A 6986-nucleotide genomic window follows, 5' to 3' on the forward strand; every position below is an offset into this window, starting at 1 on the left:
GGCGTTCCGGGTTCGAGCCCCACGTCAGGCTCCTCCTCTATGAGCCTGCTTCTTCCTCTCCCACTCCCCCTGCTTGTGTTCCCTCTCTCGCTGGCTGTCTCTATCTCTGTCAAAGATTTAAAAAAAAATTAAATTAAATATTTTAGATAGTTTCAATTTTTTTTCTACTGCTATGAAGAATGTTGTAGACGAACATCCCTAAATCTGCACACGTGTTTCCCTAGGTAGCAAACAAGAAGTGGAATTTAGTCAACAAATAGCCATGTAACACTTACTATGTGCTAAGCGCTGTTCTAAATGCTTTACATATATGGACCCCTTCAATCCTCACAACAACCCCGTGGTGTTGTTGTTGTTTTAAGATTTTATTTATTCATTTGAGAAAGGGAGATACAGAGAGAGAGCATGAGCAGGGGGAGAGGCAGAGGTGCCTAATGGGGGGCTCGATCCCAGGACCCTGAGATCATGACCTGAGCCGAAGGCAGACGCTTCACCGACTGAGCCACCCAGGCGCCCCGACAATGCCATGTTTCATCCTTCTTTAACAGATGAGGAACCCAGGGTACTGAGAAGTTAGACAGTTTATCAAGGGTCACACAGCTAGTCAGTAGCAGGGAGGGTCAGGATTTGAACTCGGATTGTTTGGATCCAGAGTTCAGCTTGCTGGGTCACAGGGCATGGGTATTTTTAATTTTAAATGACTTGCCAACTGGCCTCCGAGGGGGCTGTATGAATTGCACTCCCACCATCAGTATATGAGAATATTCATATCCCTTCACCCTTATTAACACTTAAACCTTTAAAAATAGCCTTTTTCTCATTACTAACAACAATGTGTAACAACCACTAATATTTTTAAACACTATGTTCTAACACTGTGCTGAATGCTCTGTATGTTTTCTCTTCTTTGACCTCGCCTTGCTTTACTGTGTCTTCGAAAACAACCTCTGCCGATACACATTCATTGGTGTGTTTGTTTACTGCCTCCCCACGGCCCGGGATGTCTGCTCTCTGAGGGCAGAGATTCTGGCTGTTTTGGTCACTGCTATCTATCTTCAACACCTGGAACTAAATGGTCGTTGACTGACTGACTGAATACATGAATGAAACTGTTTTATGCCAGAGGAAATCAAGGCTTAGTGAGATGATGCCATTTACCCCCCCCCCCCGCAGCGCACAGTGGAGCTGGGGTTAGAAGCCAATCCAATTCCATTGTCAGCGCTCATAACGGTTCAGCATCCTGTGATCTCTTTTCCATTTCTAGAATTATGTTATTTCACTGATGTTATATGTATGGAATCATGCAGCATATATCTTTTATAGATTGGCTGTTTTTCACTCAACATCATTTCTTGACGTTCATCCAAGTTCATTTCTTTTTATTGCTGAATAGTATTCCGTGGTAGGGATGTACCACTGTTTGTTGAACCCGTGGAAGCACATCTTCGTGGTTTCCAGTTTGGAGCTTTTAGGAACCAAGCTGCTAGGAATGCTTGTGTACAGGTTTTTCTGTGAACATAGGTTTTCATTTCTCTGAGGCAAATCAATGGCCAAGAGCGCAATTGCTGGGTCGTATGGTAAGCGCATGTTTACTTTGATTTGAACTGCCATGTTCTAGGCCACAGTGGCCGAACCATTTCACAGTCTCACCAGCAAGATGTGAGTGACCCAGTTTCTCTGCATCCTTCTCAGCATCTGGTGTCACTGTTTTTTATTTTAGCCATTCTGATACGAGTGTCTATCTCCTTGTAGTTTTAATTGATCTTTCGCTAATAGCTCAGTCATGTTGACCATCTTTTCATGTGCTTATCTGCCATCTGAATATCCTCTGCAGTGAAATGCCCGTTTGTGTCTTTTGCCTATGTTCTCATTGGATCGTTGGTCATTTTACTGTTGAGTTTGGAGAATTCTTTACACACGCTGGTTTTGAGAGTGCTAAATGTATTCTAGATACTAGTCCTTTGTCAGGCATGTGCTTTGGAAGTATTTTCTTCCAGTCTGTAGTTTGTATTTTCATCCCCTTTACATGGGCTTTCAGAGAGCACAAGGTTTTCAATTTCACAAAGTTGAATGTATCAATTTTCTCTTTTGTAGATAATGCCTTTGGTGTCAAGTCTAAGAATTCTGCACCTAGCCCTAGGTTTTGAGGATTTTCCTCTATATTTTCTTCTAAAAGCTTTGTAGTTTGTTTTACAGTTAAATCAGTTATCATTTTGAGTTAATTTTTGCATATGGTATAAGCTTGAGGGTTTTTTGTTTTGTTCTGTTTTGTTCTGTTTTGCCTATGGATGTCCAATTGCTGTGGCAGCCTTCTTTGAGAAAGCTATCCCTCCTCCTCTAAATTGCTTTTGCACCCCTGCCAAAAATAATTTGGTCAGTTTGCATGAGTCCATTTCTGGATTCATTCTTCTGTTCCATTGACCTATTCTCCTTCCACCAGTATCACTATCTTAATTGCTGTAGCTATATTGTAAGCTTTAACATTGATTAGAGCGATTCTTCCCACTTTTTCTTTATCGAATTGTTTCAGCCACTCCAGTTCATTTGCCCTTGCATAAAAACTTTGGAATAAGTACAAATATGTCTACAAAAAACTTGCTGAGATTTTGGTAGAAATTGAATCATTTAAGTGCTGCTCTATGATTTCTTTCATCAGCATTTTGTAATTTTCAGATGCAGATCCTGATCAGGTTTTATAGTAAGTGTGTGTGTGTATGTGTATTTGTGTATAAATATATGTATACACACACACACATATATTTAGTGATGATAAATGGTATCATGTCTTAAATGTTGGTTTCCATGTATTTATTACTAGTATTGTTGATCTTATTTCCTTTGAACTTCTTGAACTCACTTAATAGTTCTAGGAGTGGCTTTGTAGAGTCCGTGGGATTCACTATTGGACAATCACGCCATCTGCAAATAGGAAACATTTTCTTTCTTTCTTTCTTTCTTTCTTTCTTTCTTTCTTTCTTTCTTTCCTGTATATTTTTAATTTTTTTTCTTGCCTTACTGTAGCAAGTAGGACTCCCAGTGCTATGTTGAGTAAGAGTGATGAATGTACATCCTTGTCTTGTTCCCAGTCCTAGACAGAAAGCATTAGTTTTTCTCCAGTAAGTATGATGCTAGCTGTAGGGTTCTTTGCAGACGCTCTTTATGAGGTTGAGGAAATTGCCCTCTATTCCTAGTGTACTGAGAGGTTGTTGTTGTTGTTGTTTTAATCATGATTTGGTGTTGGATTTTTGTCCAATGCTTTTTCTGCATTAACTGGTATGATCATATTTTTTTTTCTTCTTTACTCTGTTGACATGGTAAATTATGTTGATTGAGGTTAAATTTTTGTTTAGAAAATCAGAGATATTGGTCTGTAATGTTCCTCTTTTGCGTATTGCCTTTGTCTGGTTTTGATATCAGAGCAATACTTGGGAGGTGTTTCCTCCTCTTATTTTCTGGAAGGTATTGTGCAAAATTGGTGTCGATTCTTCTTTGGACATGTCATAAAATTCTCTAGTGGAAAAAATCTGGGCCTACAGATTTCTCTTTAGCTCCTTAATTACACAAATTCAATCTCTTTAATGGCCGTGGGACAATTCAGATGACCTATTTCATCTTGGTAGAGCTTTGGTAGCTTGTGGGTTTTGAGGAATTGGTCCATTTCTTCTACATTGAATTTAGGAGCATGTAGTTATTTGCACTATTCTCTTCTTCTCCCTTTAATAGCTGCAGAACCAGTAGTGCCATCCCGTTTCATTCTTGATATTGGTAATTTGTGTTTTCTCTCTTTTTGTTTGTGTCAGTCTTGCTAGTTTTGTCAATTTTATTGACTTTTTTCTGAAGAACCAGCTTTTCGTTTCATTGATTTTTCTCCATTGTTTTTCTGTTTTCAATTCCATTGATTGCTGCTTCCATCTTTATTTCCTTCTGTTTCCTTGGTTTTGGGTTTATTTTGCTCTTCTTTTTCTTGGTTCTTGAGGTAGGAAGTTAGACTATTGGTTTGAGACTTTTTCTCTCTTTCTAATGTAAACATTTAGTGCTACACATTTCCCTCTCTGCTTTTGCTGGCATCCCGCAAAGTTTGATATGTCATATTCTCATGTTCATTCGGTTCAATATATTTTTTACAACTTTCATTTTTTGGGGGATACCTGGGTGGCGCAGTTGGTTGGGCACCTGACTCTTGGTTTCAGCTCAGGTCATGATCTCAGGGTCATGAAATCAAGCCCCATGTTGGGCTTTGTGCTCAGTGGGGAGTCTGCTTGAAATTCTCTCTCCCTCTCCCTCTGCCCCTCCCCCCCAAATGAATAAATAAAACTTAAAATAAAAATTTCCTTTTCGAACCACTGATTATTTAGAGGTATGCTGTTTCGTTTCCAAGTGTTTGGAGATTCTCCTGTTATCTAAAGGCTATATTGACTTCTGATTTGATTCCGTTGTTGCCAGAGAACATAATCTGTATGACTTCAGTTCTTTTATATTTCTTTCTTTCTTTTTTAGATTTTTAAAGATTTGATTTATTTGACAGAGAGAGAGACAGCCAGTGAGAGAGGGAACACAAGCAGGGGGAGTGGGAGAGGAAGAGGCAGGCTCCCAGTGGAGAAGGGAGCCCGATGCAGGGCTTGATCCCAGGACCCCGAGATCACGACCTGAGCCAAAGGCAGATGCTTAATGACTGAGCCACCCAGGTGCCCCATTTCTTAAAGTATAACCCAGAATATGGCCTGTCTTGGTGGAGGTTCCCTGAGTATTTGAAAAGAATATGTATTCTTCTGTGGTTGGGTGAAGTGTTTTATAAATGTCAATTAGATCCTCTCAGTTGATGGTGCTGTTGAATTTTTCTATAACTTTGCTGAATTTGTCTAGTTGTTCTATCAGTTGCAGAGAGATGTTGAACTCTGCAACCGTAATTGCAGATACATTTGCCTTGCAGCTCTCTCAGTTTTTGCTTTGTGTATTTTTTTGAAGTAGGCTGCATGCCCAGCATGGAGTCCAATGCGGGGCTTGAACTCATGACCCTGACATCAAGACCTGAGCTGAGATCAAGAGTCGGTTGCTTAACCGACTGAGCCAGGTGCCCCTGCTTCCTGTATTTTGAAGCTTTGTTGTTGGTGCGTACACATTTAGGATTGCCGTGTCTTCTTGTTGACTTGATCCTTTTACTACTATGTGATGTCCCTCTTTGTCCCTAGTAATTTTCTTTGCTCTGAAGTCTCCTTTATTTGCTATTAATATAACCATTTCTGCTTTTAAAAAAATTACTGTTTACATGATATATCTCTTTTTTTATTCTTTTACTTTCAACCTACCTCTGTTGCTATGTTTGAAGTGAGTTTCCTGAAGACAGAATGTAGTTGAGTTGTGTGGGTTTTTTAAAATCCATTCTAGAGGTGCCTGGGTGGCTCAGTCATTAAGCATCTGCCTTCAGCTCAGGGCGTGATTCCAGGGTCCTGGGATCCAGCCCCACATCAGGCTCCTACGCTGGGAGCCTACTTCTTCCTCCCACTCCCCCTGCTTGTGTTCCCTCTCTCGCTGGCTATCTCTCTCTCTCTGTCAAATAAATAAATAAAGTCTTTAAAAAAATCCATTCTACTTATCTCTTTCTGTTTTTGAGAGAGAGAGGGAGAGAGAGAGAGGGAGAGATTCTCAAGTAGGCTCTATGCCCCGTGTGGTGCTGGCATGGTGCTCGGTCCCACAACCTGAGATCATGACCTGAGCCAAAATCAAGAGTCTGTCTCTTAACCAACTATGCCGCCCAGGTGCCCCTACTTATGTCTTTCTTGTAATTGATATATGTAGTCCATTTATGTTTAAGGCAATTTCTCATATCTCAGGGCTTTATCGCCATTTTATTACTTGTTTTCTGTTTCTCATGCTTTTGTTTCCTTTTGCTTGCTTACCTGTGAGTTGCTTGAACATATTTTAGAGTTCCATTTGGATTTATTTATAATGATTCTGTGTCTATCGCCTTGTGTAGTTTTCTTAGTGTTTGCTCTAGGTAGTATCGTATACACACAACACTTACCACAGCTTACTGGTGTTCAAGTGAGTTCGGAGTGACTAAATTCTGTTGATCTGTCTTCAAGTTCACTGATTCTATCCTCTGTCACCTCCACTCTATTATTGAGTCTATCTAGTGAGGTTTTAACTTCAGTTATTTTTCTCTCATTCTATAATTTCCACATAGCTCCTTTTATAACTTCTATTTCTTGATTGAGATTAAAATTTTTTTTTAATTTCAAATGAATCTGTAATCGCTTGTTGAAGTATTTTTATGATGACTGCTTTAAAATCCTTGTCAGGTAATTCTAGTATCTGATTCACCTTGGTATTGGTGTCAGTCGATTGTCTTTTCTCATTCAAATTGTGATTTTCCTGGCTTTTGTTATGATGAGTGGTTTTCTATTGCATCACTGGACATTTTGGTTCTGTGAGGAGACTCTTGATCCCCTTTCAGTCTCCTACTTTAGCAGGCAGCCACCGTGTTTAGGTTTAACATGTATGTTCTGGTCTATTTCTGTGGGTTGTGGTTCCAGTGACAGTTTAGTTTTCCAAACCCTTACCGTGCTGTTTTTTGGTCTGCTTCATTTTTCTGTTGTCCCTGGGGCTCCCAATCAGTCCTTGAGGGTGCTGTCTGCAGGGGCAGAAGGTGCTTCCCTGTGCTGCTTGTTTTTTGCTGGGTGATCTTCTGGAGGGAGGCGGAGGTTGTTGAAGCCACCGTGCCTGGGTTTCCTTATGCCCCTGGGTGGAGGGTAGTGAGATACTGGGCTTTGTTACTGCTACTGCTGCAGGCAAATCAGGTTGCCTGCAGGTGTCCTAGTCCTGCAGCTGGGACTGAGACAGCCCAAGGCTTTGTTGCTGCAAGCAGACCAGACCACCCTCTGGGACTTTGGTTGTGGAGCAGGGCTTACAACCTCCCAGGAGGTCTCCAGTCCATGTGCGTGAGTGCGTGTGTGTGTGCGTGTGTGTGTGTGTGTGTGTGTGTGTGT

This window comes from Ursus maritimus (assembly GCF_017311325.1).
Source record: "Ursus maritimus isolate PB19 chromosome X unlocalized genomic scaffold, ASM1731132v1 scaffold_X1, whole genome shotgun sequence".
Lineage (NCBI taxonomy): Eukaryota > Metazoa > Chordata > Mammalia > Carnivora > Ursidae > Ursus > Ursus maritimus.